The 18,637-nt window shown below is 35.0% G+C and overlaps 1 protein-coding gene across 9 annotated transcripts in view; it reads left to right on the top strand.

The window, feature by feature from the left end:
• NCOA2 (nuclear receptor coactivator 2) overlaps nt 1-18,637 on the top strand; it is a 121,418-nt gene that overhangs the window by 9,506 nt on the left and 93,275 nt on the right. For all 9 annotated transcript variants that reach the window (XM_087931375.1, XM_026706104.2, XM_087931379.1 and 6 more), the window contains exon 2: nt 552-628. The gene's annotated coding sequence lies outside the window, so the exon portion shown is untranslated. The remainder of the gene's footprint in view (nt 1-551; nt 629-18,637) is intronic.

Below are 18,637 nucleotides of genomic sequence, written 5' to 3'. Positions count from 1 at the left end.
GAGGTGATTTTAAGCAGGTTAAATATGATAAACGTGCTCAACTGCATCTATATCTTGCTCTTAGAATGTAGCTGGTTGGATGCAAGTGATGTTTGTACATCGTTTTTTCAAATGCTTTATTAAAAGACTTCATTGCATGCAGTATGGAACCCCGCATTAGGTTGGCTTTTTAAAGCTAAAATTTCTTTACATGCAAATATGATTCCCACACAAAAAACATAAAAAAAAGAATAATACTCTGTAGAAATAGTGGCTTAAATTATCAAGAAAGGGATCATTTTAGAATACTTTAGAGGAGTCCCCAACCTCTGGATTGTGGTTTACTACCGGCCTGTGGCTTATTTGAAATTGGGCTGGGCAAATGGCAGGCTGGTGCACATGCACTAGTCCACCACTCTCATGGACCAGTACCCCTCTGCCCCTCTCCATTGGGCTGCTAAGCCACAAAGCATGGGGATTGCTACTTTAGAGTAACAAAAAATTAACATGGCAATATAAAATAAGCAATATAATTTGGTATGAATATTTATTGTCTTTTTGTTTGTTTATAGCAAGATTGAGATGTATCTGAAGATTGAAGTTTTCAAATATACAACCAATACTGATTTAACTGCCTCATTGAGTCTTGGTAAGTTATCTTTATTATCATCATCAGGAATGAAACATATGGGATGAAGTGTTGCTCAAAATAGTTCATGTTGTGTTTTCATTCTCATCTAGATTTTTTCTGTTGAAAAGAGGTTTCATATGTTCACATAATAAAAAAGACTTATTAGCTAAGTCATATTGAAAAGCAGGCCTTGAAACAGATTTCCTACAACACATTTGGACTCTGCCACTTAAAAACCTTTTGGTTCATGGCTTGAGTGCTTGGGACTGGCCTCTTTTCTTCATCTTGTGGAGTCTGAGGTGGAGAGATCCTGTCTTGAGACCCTAATGATACAGTACCTGGTTCCGTTATCCTTTTCTTACCACTCTTGCCAAAGAAAATTCCTGTCAGTTATTTTCTGTAGGAGAAGCTCTAAGAAGGAACGCTGAAACAGAATCCAAAGCAAAATATTACAATTATTTTGTTTTTGTCTTAAAAGTAGAAAAAAGTGCTGTTGCTTTGCAAAGCAGGTGTAAAAGTTAGTTCTTACACAGAAAAATAACAAAGTAAATCTGACTATTGCAAAAACAAAGGACAGATGAAAACCAACCTTTTCACACAAAAGAGGCGGCGAATAGCCTATTCATAGAGCTTGCTCTTGAAACATAGCAATCATTAGATATATTTCATTATGGCTTTGAATCTTTTCTTCAGTACAAATAACTTATCAGAAAGTCTTATATCATGTGAGCTTGGCTAATTGGTTCCAGTCCTGCCTGTTGGACTAGAAGTCTGACAACAGCATCAAGGTATGCTTTGTTGGCAGCTTTGTTAAAATGAGGTGCTTTTTTAAAAGCTTGCATTGACTTCCTCAAAATTGTATTTTGAGTTTATGTAATGAGGCCTTATTGAGAAAGTTTTACAATTTCATTTCAGATCTTTTAAATTGTAAATCTTTAAAGGTCTGCAGACAGACCATGTGATCACCATAAAAATGGATCTCCCTTTTTTTCAAAGACAATGCCCTTATTTTGGGATTACATCTGATAGATTAAGAGTAAAGATGGCTCAGTCAGAAACAAAATATAAAAGAAAGTAGATCGTAATTCTATTTAAATATAAATATAGACAGATCATGTTTGTTTACATTTGCACGATCTCCCTTTACATAAATGTATGTGGCTTGAGAGAGAATAACTTGGTTTAGTTAGAAATTACTGCTTATCTAACCAGAGGCCAATATCTACCACCAGCATGCCTGGTATAGAATTTTCCATTATTTTTCCAAACTATTGTTTTTCCCAGCTCCACTTAAAAACAAGGTAAGATAAGCAAAGGTTAGATTCATGCAGGCTTATGGTTGAATAAAAAGCTTCAGAGGAGTAGTAGCATAGGCATACAGGAATTGTTTATCCTTTTCACAATTACTATAACAAATTTTTAGGTTGCTGTGTTAGGATTTTTGTCTTGTCAAAGCACAGTGCTTCCACCGGCTTTCTGATCCCATCAGTGATTTTTTTTTCCCTCAGGTTGCTTCCCTGCCTTAAGTCTTTTTTCTTCCTCTTATGGATACGATTGCTCTTAACCTACTCAGGCTTTATATTTGAACCATCATTGTCTTCCCATCAAATATAAATATGGTTAGTTATGACATAAAACATAGTATAAAGCACAGAATGCCCGAATCTTATGTTTTGCCTGTTCCCATTATTTTTTAATCTGAAAGTAATATTAAAGCAGTGTGTAAAAAAAAATCAAGAGATTTTCTGTTATTTAAAGTATTCCATTAAAAAAAGATCAAACTCTTGAACTACCTAATGTAGATATTCAAAGCCTACACTTTTCTGGCATATCAATGTTAGGATATTTAGAAAATGATCTTTAATTTTATGAATAACAGTGTTTTTCAAGTATGTGTTTTGATATACAGGATTCTGACTATGATTGCTTATTTTTTACTGTATGGTATTATATTACCTGGAAAAGTGGGTGATGTCAAAACCTGGCAACAATCTCTGCCATTTACATAAGACTAGATGAAGGAAGATTTGCCTCTACTGTCTGAATGAAGATAGTGAAAGAGCTACCCAAGTGACTGCTTGACAGTAACTGGTGCTAATTAAATACAGAGTCAGATAATGACATTGATTCCTGGATGAAAGCCAGAACTAGAAACTTAATTTTCTAGTTCTGTTTATCTGTTGGTTTGGTGTTATATTGCAGCTGACTTGGCTTTCATAGTGAAAACAATGAGTATCTTCTTTATGAAATTAATTTAATATTTATGCATTTGACAATGTATTAATTATTTAATAAAGATGTATCATTGTGCTCCAGTCCATTCCAGTATTTCTTCTATATGTCTTGCTAATCGTGACTATGAAGACTATGAAGAATGAAATAGGGTAAAATAAGATTATTTAAATTCCTTCAAGATGGAATTTACACACACCCATTAAAATGCCAGGTTTTTGAGATGTAAAAAAATGAGATCAAGGTAAATCACCTCAGAATGCTTTCTACCTTTAATGTAATGTATAAACTGCAATTCAATTGAAAAACAAACTAAAATCTTTTAGAAGCAAACCATAACAATAAAAAACCCAGAAAAATATGGCTGCACAACTGTCCATGCTCTCTTATAAGTAGGAATATGGCTGTGTTCAGATTTAACCAGTCATATTAAAATTGATGCTAGTCAGTGCACACCTGCCATAAATTAAAGTGACTCTTAATTACTGGCAAGCCCATATGCTGTTCCAGAAGGGTTTTTTTTTCTGCATTTGCTCAGTTGCTTCTTGCAGCTAAGTCCATGGTCTGCAAAGAGCTTAGAAAATCTCAAGGGATCTCATTGTAAGATATCAGTCATGAGAAGGGTATAAAAAATGCTTCAAGGCATTGGATATACCATGGAACACAGCGAAGACAGTTATCAATTATTGAAGACAACATGGCACAACAATGATACTACCAAGAACTGGATATGCTTCCAAAATTGATTTAAGAAACAAAAGAAAACTAGCTCAAAAGCCCTCAGAAAGCTTAAAGGATACTGGTTGTGTATTACATGTGACAACATTCTCAACATTCTCCCCTATCCTTCATATGTCTAGGCAGGTAGAGGTCTATGCAAAAGCCTTTTCTAACAAAGAAAACATCCAAGCCCATCTACATTTTGCAAACACTTACATCAAGTCTGACCAAAATGTGGTAAAATGTGGTCTGATGAGACCAAGGTTTTGCTATGATTCCAAGGATTCCAAGTTTTGCATCATCAAAAGTACACCATACCGACAGTGAAGCATGGTAGTGGCAGCATTATGCTTTGGGACTGCTTTTCTTAAACTAGAACAAGCTTTAGCTATTAGTTAAAGTGGAGGGTATTATAAACAGGTCAAATATCAGACAGTTTTGACACAAAACTGCTAAAATGCTGAAGAAGAAGAAAACTTTCACCTTTCAATATGACAACAGCTCAAAGCATACATCCCAAAAAACCCCAAAAGAATGGCTTTCACCTTTCAATATGACAACAGCTCAAAGCATACATCCCAAAAACCCCCAAAAGAATGGCTTCCCCAGAAGATGATCAAAGTTTTGGAATGGCCTAATCAGAGCCTAGACTTAATCCCACTGAAAATCTATGGGGTGAGCTAAATAGGATGAATACCCCAAAAGACTGAATGTTGTTATAAAACCAAAACATGCTTCAGGAAAGTATTAGTTTAAGGGAGTGCACATTTATGTAACCACTTTAAGTTTTTAATTTTTTTACCTCTAAAAGATTTCACTTTGTTTTGCAATTGAATTCTATAGCTTAAAGGTAGAAAAAGTTATCTTGGTCTGATTTTATTTTTACATTTTTTACTTGGCATTTCAACAAGGGCGTATAGACTTTCTATATCCACCATACAACAATATTCTAATAACATTCAGACTACCTTGCCACCCTACAATATTGTTGAAATCCTGAATCAATGCTTGGAGACTATGAAGAATGAAATAGGGTAAAATAAGATTATTTAAATCCCTTCAGGATAGAATTGTTATTCAGATAGCACCCTAACAATAGTAATCCCAGTAAATATTTTGGGTTGAGTTCTCTTCCTGAATAAGTTTCTTCATAACTAAGTGTTCTTTCTGGACAATTTTGAACAGCATATGGAAGGTTGGGTGGTTCACCAGCTATAGTTGGGTGGTTTACCAGCTTGGGGTTAGAGCCACTTTTTCTTATCTTTTCCCTCAAAAACGGTGAAATAAGTTTCACGAATTTGCCAAGTGCATCTTTAAAAGGCAAGGTCCTGCATCTTGCAACAAAGAACCTATCAAAATATCTGTTTCAAAATTGTTTCAAATTGCTAATTCATACTTTTGCACTCAGTAATAATGGAACAACCTTCACGTTGTGGCTATAATGTGTCCAAAATTATAAATCGGGTCAGAAAGATAGTGTTCTTCTGAATTGGGAAACAGATAATACACCCATCTATCAATCTGTTGTATTTCTTGCAAGCAGATGATTTCAAATAGAAGAAAAGTTTTAAAAAAAGCTATCTCCTTCTTATAAGCTCCCTTTTTCTGCATAAAGTACTCAGATTGTAATTCTTCATTTGAGTTGTTTCAGCACAAATAGCATGCCTGACAAAACAGATGAGTTTTGTGCTATGGTTAAGTCTAGCAAATTCATAATACGAGCTTTCGTAGCTTAGCTTTTTTTAATCATAAACATGTATCTTAGTCTGAATTATACATAAGTATACATGATTAAAGGAAATAAGAAATATTTCAGAGGGTAAGTGAAATAAGTTTGCATAAATTATTGTAATTAATGTATTACCAATCACACAACATATCATGAACATTTCAAAACCTTGTGAAGTAGATTACAGTCTGCTAAAATTTATAACAAACTGTAATAATAATATCCATATTTTTGCAACAGATTAACATAGCTGCCCTGTTTGAATTTGCATCTTCTATCCCATGGGAATGAACTTCTGATAGTCTGGGCTACATCTAGGTGTTTGCTACTTTGGTACATATATATAAAATAGTAATGATAAATGTGCATAAATAGAGCTCCTTCTTGTCTTACAACCACAATTGGAACCAGAATTGCAGTCATAAGTTGTCATAAATTGAGTTAGGTCTGATTTTATGATTTTTACAGTGATCATTAAGGGAATCAGAAAGTTAAGTTAATCCACCTTCCCTATGGGTATTGTTGGCCAAAAATTGTCAAAAGTTGCAAATCCATCCAATTACAGAATACAACTGGTAGTAAATATTAGCCAGTTGCCATGTTCCCTACTTATGATTCTGTGACTATGCGGGTGGTGTGACATTCATAGGGGCGAGCGCAAGCCATACATACTTTTTCTGAGTCAGTTGTAACTTTGAACTGTCATTAAACAAATGATCATAGGTTGAAGACTTCCTATATGATAATGATAATAAACCTATTTTGCTTTAATTGTAATGTTTTTCAATTCCATATATCTGTGTGACCTAGAACTTTATTGGCAATATATATGCTGCTATGTACTAATGACTTATAACTTTTTAGCTACCTGCTCAATTTTCAAAAATTAAACAATTTGAAAAATTACATTGGTGCTCAATTTTTACTTTAATTTTATTTGCTGTACTCAAAAACATATTGATAATTTATAAAAGCAATATCCAAAATATATTGTTAGAATGATGACATGTTTATATCAACGTTTTGGGGAATTTTGTTCATATTTCAGATAAGAAATTAATTTTTAACATATTTTATTTTTGCCAACAATGACTTTTTAAATTGTTTACATCAGTATAAACATTTGTTAAGAATCATGGTCAGGTTATTGGAATAAACATACATACTATCTACATTTATTCCTATTATATGTTGATGTGCATTTTAACAGCTAATTGTGACTGAAAAATTCCCTATTAAACATATTTTTATAACATTTTAATATTGGGATTCATATTATGCAAATCATCATGGTGGGTTAAATATAACATAATGTTCTAAATTAAAATCAAGCATATCATACTATTTCAGCAATATGTATGAATTCTGTAATATATTAATTTTGTACATTTCTCCATAGCATTGCTGGAAAAGCTTTAATCTTTTGTTTGAAATCCCTGTAAAGTTTTATATTAGAACTTAGATAATGATGCTGGTTTGGACTTGGATGGAATTTGTTTCTAGAAATTCTGATGTGGGAATATTTAAATCTGAAAACTTGTGGAATTTATGCTACATGATTTTAAAAGAAAGCATAATAAAAATATAGTAAACTTCAGCAAATAAATGAGATTGGGCTATTTTTCATGCATAAATATATATATTAAACATAGGCTAAATCTAAGGCGTTATTCAAGATTTTACTGTTTAGACTGGTCAAACTGCAAGTGTAATTAAAAACCATCTGGATTCTTTTACTAAAGAAAATATAAATCTGTTTCTACCCTAAAAGATATTGAATGAGGCTTAAATGAGAATTTATGTGGCTTGTAAGCCCACTTACTTTTAAAAAAAATATTGGAAAAGAATATGTTAATCTATAACAATGGTTTAATAACATGATATTCAAAAACTACTTCTATAAATTACACTTTTCAAATACATTTCAAATATTGGAATCATTCTATTTATAGGTTATAGTACTTAGGTTCATACATTTGTCCCCAGTAAAAGAAAATATACTTATATAATATGTAAAAAAAATTAATAAGAATATAAAAAGTACATTCAGGAGTGAAATTAGACCACTTCTGAAAGCTGGGCAGCAGTTTTCTCTTGTTAGTCTTTTAGATAAGCAACAAGTCAACTGGGATGAAAATGGAAGAACAAAACATTTAGTGTGCCTTGGTGCAGATCATTATCTAGAATAGTAGTTCTCTGAGCAACTCAGAAATGAAGAAATATTTGAGTTTTCTGCTGAAAAGTATTGGACAATTGTTCTCACACATTCAGTAATATAAATTCAATGTAATTTATATTTAAATATATATTACTTTGCTATTTTAAGCTTCAATATGACCTAGAACAGTGGTCGCCAACTGTGGGACCACTGGATCACTGGTGGTCCACAAGAAAATTTTGGTGGTCTGCAGAGAAATGTCACCCCCAAAGCACACCCCAAAGCAATTAATCCAGGCTGCACAGGAACACAAGGCTGTGCTGCCCACATGACCCATGGGAATGCAAGGCTTGCATCACTTGCATTGTGAACAACATGAAGTAGTGAGGGAAGGGCGGAAGGACAGAGAAGGGGACTTGCCCCACTCGCCCCATGTGCCCTGCCTGGCCACCAGGCTGCTTCTTTCCGCTTCTTCTGCTTTTGGCTACATGCCAAAAGGAAAGCAGCAAAAATCTATCTTTCTCTACCCCAAACTCTGCCAGAAATGAGTCTTTGGGACCCTGTAAGGCATCCTGCTCCAAGAGGCTGCGCCATTCTGGTGGAGTTTGGAGGAGAAAAAGAAAGACTTCTGCTGCTTCTGCTGTTTTCCTTGCATGAAGCCAAAAGTCTCTTCCCCCCGCCCCCCCAAGAACGAAACTGGAGATGGTATTCTGCGATCCCAAATAAAGAATTTTCGATTGGTAGGAAAATGGGGTGGGGAATTTTCCTTTTTGGGGGGTTTTCCCAGGTTCTCTGCTGGTTCTGCTTTTTCTGCAGAGACCCTGGGAAAATCCCCCCCAAAAGTCTACAGGAAAATCCCCCACCACATTTTCTGACGGATCAGTCGTTCTTTATTTGGGATTGCAGGATACCGTCTCTCTTTGGCCCCCTCCCTCGTCTCTCTCTGTCCCCCTCAATCGTTCTTTATTTGGGATTGCAGGATACCGTCTCTCTCCGTCCCCCTCCCTCTGAGAACAGAGTTGAAAAGCAGGTTAGGAATGTGGCTGCCTTGGCGGATGTGGGGTGTGTGTGTGTGTGTGTGTGTGAGAGAGAGAGAGAGAGAGAGAGAGAGAGAGAGAGAGAGAACATCACTGCCAGCCCTCCAAGATTAGATCAGATCTCTCTCTCCCATCAATGTCAGCAAGCCACTGTCTCTCAAAAATCATATTAGTGGTCTGGAGGATTTAAAATTATGAGTTTGTGGTCCCTAAGGTCCAGAAGTTTGGTGACCCCTGACCTAGAATATACAAAGGACAATATGATTTCCAAAAAGAAAATATGAGTTAACTTTCTCAATACATTCTTTACTTGACAGCAATATTAATGTTTTTCAAACCCCGTTTGTACATTTTACATACCCATTTGGTTTTAAAAGTAAAATTTTAAGATATTTTACATTGAGCTATATTGCATCAATTCATTTAGTCATGTCTCTGATACTTGTGGCTGCATAAGCAAAAACTGTTTTTTGAAACTCTCTTCCTCATCTTGTTCGCTGCATTAGAGATGTCAGGGGTTGATTGTACAACTGTCAGGACTGTCAAATGTAGTGATTTAATTACTAACTGCAACAACAGTGGCAAGGCTGATTACTGAGAACTACTTTCCATAAGTCATAGCATCTTTCCTTCAAAAACAGCTGGCTATCTAAGTCACAGGTGAAGGTTATCAGTGCAAGATATACAAAATGTTTTTTCTCTTAAATAGAAAATAAGTTTGAACTAGTTTCCAGAGGGAACTAATTTGGTATACAGTACTGGTTAAAGGTATCAGTCTAGAAGCTGGAAGACCATGAGTTTCAGCCCAGCCTTAATTAAAAAAAAAAAAAGCTGAGTGACTTTGGGCTAATCACTCCCTCTTAGACCTAGGAAGAAGTTAATGACAAATTACCTCTGAAAATAATGCTAAGAAAATTCCACAAAATTGTTCAGTTTTGAGTATTATAGTTAAAAAATAGGATAATTAATACTCTTAAGGTAGTAGTACTGATAAATGTTTTAATATCAAAATTACTTAAAAATTATACTATGTGATAATATAATTTATCAGAGCCGGTTTTGAGAATATAGGATGGTTTGTTGGCTTCTAGTGTCCTAAATCTACCTAAGCCTCAGCCAAATATCAGTGAAAGAAGTTGTAGTTCAAATGTCTAGAAGGTTAATTTATATCCAGTGGATGATCAAAATGAAGCTGAAATATGTTTTAAATATTTATTTTAAAGGGTTTTTTTTGCTTTTTAAAAATTTGAGTTATACTTTTTAAATCTTGTTTCGTTATATATTGCAGATTTTCTCATAATGATAAAACAGTTTACTAACATAAATAATTTCATCAATGACAAAATGTAAGTTTAAAAACTCAATTTTAAACTGTTAAATATTTTAGTTTCAGAGTATATTTTTGTAAAGTATTCTTTAAATAACCTTTAGGATTAAGTGAACATTATCTAAAGCATGTGTTTAAAATTGCCAATAAAAAGAATAAGAAAAACTAGTTACCCTGTTGTATAATTACTTAGTGAACTTATTAAAATACATTTCTGAGAATAGCCTACTATTCAAGGAGAGTGTTTAAAAAGACTGGGAACTTATGTTTTTTAAGAATGATAATTTAAAAACTTAAATATTTCATTCTCATTCCAATCAACCAGTACTATTATTTCTGTTTTTGACACATCTATACAAAATTCTTTACAAATGGATTCAGTTGGTTTCTGTTTTTATAAGTCTTATAAAATGACACAATATACTTTCATAGAACTCATGAGGTTTTAACTAAGAATAATATTCAGTATAATTTTCAGCTGTAAAACAGACTTGGCTATGTTTGACACTACTGTTGTCTTGAAAATATTTAAACTAATTATAAACTAATTTTAAGCAATGTATATCTGCATTGTATGCCAAATAGATATGTGAAGTTCTAGTCTGCTAAGTTAGGCATTCTGGTGCACTCCAGATGTTTTAGATTTCAGATATCATCAGATTCAGATAGTATGAGTAATAACCAGAAATTACAGCCCAATATATTTAAAGACACTAGGTTGTCCTTCTCTAGTGTCAAACTTGTGTTGTCACAGTGTCATCACATGACACATTGCAATTTTCCCCCCTTTGCTAAACTGGGCATGGGTGTGGCCAGTGCTTGAAGCATCCCGCCGATGGGCCACAAGTTCAACATCCCCTAGGTTAATAATGTTTTTTCCGCAAAAATATTCGGTATTTGCATTTTTTGTGTGTTTTAATAAGTGTTGAGTCAAGGATGTCAGTCCTGTTTCCAGATCAGTTAAATGTATTTATTCAGTAAAATGTTTTAGTCTTGTTATTTCCACTATACCTATTCAAACACAAATTGCAATCTGTTTATTTCCCAAAAGAGTAAACACTATCCCCATTAAACAAAAACAAAAATGCATCACAGCACATTTTTGAATTTCATATAGTCTATAATTCCTGTGGGGATATGTTGTGGCACTAGTTTAAATATATAGTAGTAATTGTTTAATAAAGTTCACCAATTCCCTTAACATAGGTTCAATGAATAACCTTTGAATTATATTGCTTGTAGCTTTCAAAACTGGAATTATTTCATTTGTTTATATTAATCATTAATCAAATTTTGCAGCTCTTTAAGGGCTCTAAGCATTTATATTAGTTTAAGAGCAAAAGCTACTCTTGCCAATTAGATTCTTAAGCCAATTAGAAGATTCATTTTGCACACTACTCTAAGCAGTTTTATAGTTTCTTTAACTTCAGTATTTAATGCTTCAAATTACATTTAAGTAATTCATTTTAAGCTGGTGTTAGAATTGTCAGACTTGTATAGTCGAATGTCTCTCCTTCCAGAACCAGATTTTATGAAAATAAAATAAAAACTTTCATATGTAGAATTCCCATATGAATAGTAATGTTTAATTTTTTGATACATATTAGTGTATCTGAATAGAGAGTTGTCTGTGGTATGTCCTAATTTCTCCTGTGGGGAATTGATATGTTTCTATTCCCTCTGAACACATGAAGTATATGAAGATCATCTATTCTACTACAATCAACTACAGTGAGTATATGAAAATTGAAACAGAACCCTTCAGACTTTCAACATGATTTAAGGGAAGAGCTGTTTACCACTTCTGGCATATTAAAATCTATAAACAAAAGTATAACTTAAACAATATACTTTCAAACATTTTTTTTGCATTATTGTTCCCTAATACTGAAGTTAGTAGTAATGCAAAACTAATAGCAAAAATAGTTCTATATTTAGACAGCTTTGTATTATTGAAGCTCAGGCTCATGGCTGATATTGGAAAACTATTCATAAAGAATCAATCACTGTAGCCATGATAGCTTATGGTGCCAAAACTATGGTTATGTTTAGTTTTTTTATGGTGAGTTATAGCTCACCTCATCAGATGCAGTGAAGCTTTTACTGTGATATGGGATTTAAATTGGAATGGGGGGAAAATGGGAGGAGTAGACTAAAGGCAGGTTAGTTAAGTAGTTCAAATTTCCAGGACATTCCATTACAGACCTTGAAAAGCCATCTTGGAAAAAAACATTTTTACAGCACAATAGAGCAAGGGACTGTTGAGGTTGCTTATATCTCAGGAGGCCTGAACAAATACAATAGATTTTAACACATTGAAATTGTTAATTGATAAGGCAGTTACATTCTGTTTCACAGGTAATCTACATTTTCTTATTCAACTTGTTTTTTCTCTTTGCCTCCTTTTTCCCTTATTCCTTCCAATTTAAATCTTATATCAGTCCATCCACTGCATCGCATCTGATAAACTGTAGTTCCCAAAAGCTTCTGCTTTTTGATAAAATGTGTTAGTCTTTCAATCCCCTGCTCATAAACATGTACCAGTAAGTATTTTATTGCACTATACAAAATTTATAGTCCAAACTTTGGTATTGATGCTAAAAACATGATTAAAGCTGTCTGAAAATATGAAACAAGCTTAGTCTTATTTAAGCACTAGCATAAGTCAGCAAAATAAGATATTGAACAGAATTCTGTATTAATAGAGATGTTGCATTGATTGGTAAAGAATGAATGTTGTTTAATTCACCATAGTTGGAGTATATGTTTGCAAAGGATATGGCCATTTTTCACCTTACCCAGACAATACCATCAGGGTATTATAAAACAACAAGTCCAAAGCAAGATTCTTCTTTAGTTTCTCCTTATATTGCATTGTTAACTCGTACTGGATGAGAATTCTAGAATTGTCATCTAACTTCACACTGGAATAGTGTCACTATTCATAAAAAATTGTGAACTGCTTGATTTCATGTTTGCATTCAGATATAATTTGTTATGGCTTTATATATTTCATGTGTCCAGTAGACAAGAGGAGTAAACTTCGATTAGAGTAAACTATTATATGCGACTGTAACTGTGGTGGACAGGTCTTTGCAGAATGAGAATAACAAGGTAGAGAGTTAAGCGTCAACACTTCCTGTTTACCTTAATTTATTTGCTTGAATATATCAGAGTAGAATATTGTATAGAAAAGAGGAATCGATTCCAGTGATGATTCTCTCTTTGTTTTGTTTTTGTTTTGTTTGTTTTTTTGTTCCTTCAGTGAAGGAGCAGTAGGCATTGCTCCCATCGACTGTAATAGTTTCTCAAAAGCCTTAGTTAATACTGTACAAAATGTTTATATTTAGAAATGAATATCTTGTATTTATGCTATATTTTCCACATAGAGAAAAGAATTGTGTGCAAGCATTTTAAGATACAGTATTTTCTCATCTGAAGTTTGAAATAAGGTACAGTGACTTTCCTCACAGAACAATAACATTGATTGTAATTTATTCAGCTTTTCTTTGATAAAATACATGATTCAATGTGGTTTTTATTGTGCCTTTTTTATAGACATAGGAAATAGCCACCCCTAAAAAGAAGAAAGCGGAAGGACAAAAAGTGAGGACTACATGGAAGGCTATTTTTTATCCTTCATGAGAATTCTTACATTGAAAAGAAAAGCAAAACTTTAAAATGGATATACTTCTAAGCATGTCCACTTCCATTCTTTGGTATTGTGCCCTGATATCTTTCCTGTGACTTGGTTAGATTTCACTTGTATCTATGCTTACCTGTTTTTTAGTTATCTGTATTATATATTCTAGGTTTGCACAAAAGAAAGACCAGGCAATGCAAAGGGTATTAAATCTTTAAGGCATGAGCAAAGTTTGCATGAATGCATAAAGCATCCATGTCTCCACAAACATTTGATAAATTAAAATATGAAAGGGGGAGGGATATGACTAAACTAGAAAAGAATAGCAACCTATTAACTTGCTAAACATCAATGGTCTACTTTTTTCAGTGGTACAGTGATTTTTAAAAAAATACTAGTTACCATTTCAGAGATCTTACCTAAACAGGGAAACAGAATGACTAAGGTTAAGCAAAAAAGCAGAAACAACTTCGAACTTCCTTCTAGCTTCCTCATTGAGTTTCCTTGTGAGAATCTGACAGGGAGCATTGGAAACCTTTCCTTCCCCTCTCTCCTCTTCGGTATGTGGTTATTGATGGGTGGGGGAAGTAGTAAGGGGTTGAGAAACAGTTACATAATATTAAGAATGAAGAAGCCAGAGCCTAGCACCAGTAAACTGATGCAGCCACAGCTTTTCCAAATTTCATTGCCTTGGGGTCATGGGTCCTGGATTTGGGACACATTCTCTAAGTTAGCCCATTTGAGGTATCTTGGTTCAAAAATTGTTGCCCCATGATGCACCATTTCACTATTTAAATGTCATGATAACAAGAGTTTAATAGTGTGTGTATTAGTGTGTGTGTTGTGTATATGTGTGTGTGTATGTATGTATGTATGTGTGTGTGTGTGTGTGTGACCATAACTCACTTGTGTCAGGTGGCAGCTTCTGTGCTGCCTGCAACTAATCGGTCTTGAAGTGATCAAGTATTCATTTAGATTTTTTAAAACTGCCTATGTGTCTTTTCAAAGGAGGATTCCTCCATATTTTTTTTCAAGGTGTGCTGTAGAATCTATCTCATTGCAGTGAATAATTTTCTGAATTTTAAAGTTAAACTTTAAACAGTATTTGCTGCTATCAAACAAAAGCATCAGTGACTAGGCTTGTGCAAATCCCTTGAAAACAAGTATTTTGCAACACACAGGGGCATATACAAAGTACCCTTCTTCAGATCAATAAAGCATGACATCAGAGCTGTAGTGTTGTGTACATGCATATGGGAGCACTTGTAAAGTCTGGGAAAAGAGAGATGGCTGCCTCAATCCTTTGTATGTAGGCCTATGTGAAGCAACTCTTTCAAAGGATTTACATAGATAAAACAGTAATATAAGTGATCTCTGGAGTTATGCACCATATGCCTTTCTTTAAGAAAAGAATCCTTAGGATTGAATAAGGAGGTGGCCTAAAAATGCCTGAAAAGCTGTTTTAACAAAGGTTGTAAAGAAAACAAAAAAACAGCTGATTACAGAAAATCAATTAATTGTTTGCTAATATGATGATAACTAAAATGCCAAAAGGCTTAAAAGCAAAGTCAATATAATAAGGAGGAAAAGTATGAAAGAGAATTAAGCCATGTTTTAACTTGTGTCTGTGTAGGAGTAAATGTTTTAAAAGTTCAGATGTGCATTTTAAATGCAACTTTTAGTAGTTGAAATCTGGCATATACTATTAAGCATAGTATGTTTATTCATGGAAAGAAATAAAGATATTCCATACAGTTTATATTTCTATAATACATAGTCATTGTGGGACCTGTCATTAAGTTTTGCCTCTTCATTTTAATCTTTTCTCTACACACAACCTATAATATTCAACCTTTATTAAACCTTCAGTAATAAAGCCAAGGAAGTATCACTGATCTCTTCCTGTTGCCAGTTCTTTCAAGTTGTGCGAGCCAGTTTTCCTTGTGATTCACAGCGATAGTACAAACACAACACTAAACAACGCATAAACAAATGTTATAAGAACTTATGCTAAGAATGAGTGCTTTCTCCTGTGATTTAATTGCAGGAATAAAATACACTGCTCAAAAAAATAAAGGGAGCACAAAAACAAGACATCCTAGATCTGAATGAATGAAATATTCTTATTAAATACTTGGTTCATTACATAGTTGAATGTGCTGACAACAAAACCACACAAAAATTATCAATGTAAATCAAATTTAGCAACCCATGGAGGTCTGGATTTGGAGTTACACCCAAAATTAAAGTGGAAAAAACCATTACAGGCTGATCCAACTTTGATGTAATGTCCTTAAAACAAGTCAAAATGAAGCTCAGTAGTGTGTGTGGCCTCCACGTGCCTGTATGACCTCCCTACAATACCTGGGCATGCTCCTGATGAGGTGGCAGATGGTCTCCTGAGGGATCTCCTCCCACACCTGGACTAAAGTATCCCCCAGCTCCTGGACAGTCTGGTGCAACATGGCATTGGTGAATGGAGCGAGACATGATGTCCCAGATGTGCTCAATTGGATTCAGGTCTGGGGAACAGGGGGGCCAGTCCATAGCATCAATGCCTTCGTCTTGCAGGAACTGCTCACACACTCCAGCCACATGAGGTCTAGCATTGTCTTGCATTAGGAGGAACCCAGGGCCAACCGCACCAGCATATGGTCTCACAAGGGGTCTTAGGATCTCATCTCGGTACCTAATGGCAGTCAGGCTACCTCTGGCGAGCACATGGAGGGCTGTGCGGCCCCCTAAATTAATGCCACCCCACACCATTACTGACCCACTGCCAAACTGGTCATGCTGAAGGATGTTGCAGGCCGCAGAACGTTCACGGCGTCTCCAGACCCTGTCACATCTGTCACGTGCTCAGTGTGAACCCGCTTTCATCTGTGAAGAGCACAGGGTGCCAATGGCAAATTTGCCAATCTTGGTGTTCTCTGCCAAATGCCAAATGTCCTGCACGGTATTGGGCTGTAAGCACAACCCCCCACCTGTGGATATTGGGCCCTCATACCACCCTCATGGAGTCTGTTTCTGACTGTTTGAGCAGCCACATGCACATTTGTGGCCCGCTGGAGGTAATTTTGCAGGGCTCTGGCAGTGCTCTTCCTGTCCCTCCTTGCACAAAGGCGGAGGCAGCGGTCCTGATGCTGTGTTGTTGCCCTCCTACGGCCTCCTCCACGTCTTCTGATGTACTGGCCTGTCTCCTGGTAGCGCCTCCATGCTCTGGACACTACGCTGACGGACACAGCAAACCTTGCCATAGCTTGCATTGATGTGCCATCCTGGATGAGCTGCACTACCTGAGCCATTTGTGTGGGTTGTAGACTCCGTCTCATGCTACCACTAGAGTGAAAGCACCGCCAGCATTCAAAAGTAACCAAACCATCAGCCAGAAAGCATAGGAACTAGAAAGCTGGATTCACTAAGCAATTGTATGATCCACTAAACCCAATAGACCATCATTATGAAGAAACATGGATAAGCTGATGTGTAAATGACCCAAAACAAGATGTGAGGGCAGCTTTTAATATTAATCATAATTAAGACTAACAAAAACTGTATAGGTTAAATAGCAGCAATTTAATGAAAACAGAAGGAAAAGCTTCCTACACTGCTCAAAAAAATAAAGGGAACACTTAAACACTACAACGTAATTCCAAGTCAATCACACTTCTGTGATATCAAAATGTCCACTTAGGTAGCAACACTGATTGACAATCAATTTCACATGATGTTGTACAAATCGAATAGACAACAGGTGGAAAGCATAGGAAATTAGCAAGACATCCCCAATAAAGGAGTGGCTCTACAGACCACTTCCCTTTCTTTTGTCCGAAACTTTCTTCCCAAAGGTCGCAAATGCGAACATGTGACCCCAGGACACTACAACCATCATTAATACATGCTGGTTGCCAAGCACCCAAATTTTGATCATGATAGCAGGAACACTGCAACAGTTGTAAGTTCTACCTTTCAGCATTATTGTCAAAGTTGAGAACTAACTGTATGGTTCCCATTTTATTTTTCCTAGACTCTTATCCAGACATTCTCTCTCACCTTTTAAGTTTTTAAAACTACAAAGAACAATCCCCTTGTAATGTTTTGGGATCTGAGAGAAACTGGGTTTAATTGCATGCAAACGTATATAACATTTAGGATACAGGTGGGAGTATAACTTAGTTTTCTTTTACACTAATTCTCATCCTGTGGTTAGCTGGGCTTAGATTTTTTTACTGCTGTCTGGTGTCAGCATTTCCTGATAGTATGATGAGAGATGGACTTCTAACCCATTGGTCACGCTGAACTTGTGGGAAGAATGGTTATTCTAACCTCCTTATGTTTTTCTGCAAAAGTAATGTTTACCATTTATAAAAAATACCTTTGATGGGATCCTATCAGTTACTGAGTCAATTATCCAGGTGGACTTTTGTTGAATGTGTTGAAATTGAAATGTAGGATAGACACACTGGAACTCTTTATTTTGGATTCTTCCCTTTGATGAGGAATTGGACTTAGGGGCATAAATGGGACTTCCAGCTCTAGTAAATCCCATTCTTATAAGAGAGTAAAATGTATAAAGAAACAAAGTAGCCAAAGAACCAATATTATTGTATTTGGGTTTGACAAAGATTCAGTTGTGTTACTGAAGACTTACACTCTTGAATTCTTATTTCTAGTCATCTTAAACAAAATTAATATGAACGTCGGTATTCTCCATTGAATGATTTCCCTTTCTGACCTTCTGATCATGAAATAAAATGAATGACACTGAAAAGAAACATTTTTTAGATATACTGATAAGGGATCACTACGGCATTTCTTGTGTTTTTAGAATACTTGGCAAAACTGATGACATTCCTGGGATTTAGAAAATTCTTATTAAACAGAAGAAATATGCTCTTATTTTCAATTTTTAAAACTTTTTTAAAAATAAAAATTGAGATGCTTGAATGTTTGTGTAAAAGATATTCCTTGTGACTCAGTCCTTTTCCCTTTATCATTTTTTTCAGTTGTTCAATGCTAATACTATGAAGTGTAAATTTCCATGACATTGAAGCACTTATAAGTAGTCTTTGACTTACAACAGTTTTTTTAGTGCCGTTTGAAGTTACAGTGCCACGAGGGAAAAAAAGCGACTTAACGACCTTTTTTCACACTTAAGATCACTGCATGGTTACAAGATCA

Source organism: Pseudonaja textilis, chromosome 3 (genome assembly GCF_049901715.1).
Source record: "Pseudonaja textilis isolate UNSWEBS1 chromosome 3, rPseTex1.2, whole genome shotgun sequence".
NCBI classification, from domain to species: Eukaryota; Metazoa; Chordata; class Lepidosauria; order Squamata; family Elapidae; genus Pseudonaja; species Pseudonaja textilis.
The sequence above is the reverse complement of the archived record's forward strand: the minus strand, read 5'-3'. Positions and strand labels throughout refer to the sequence as shown.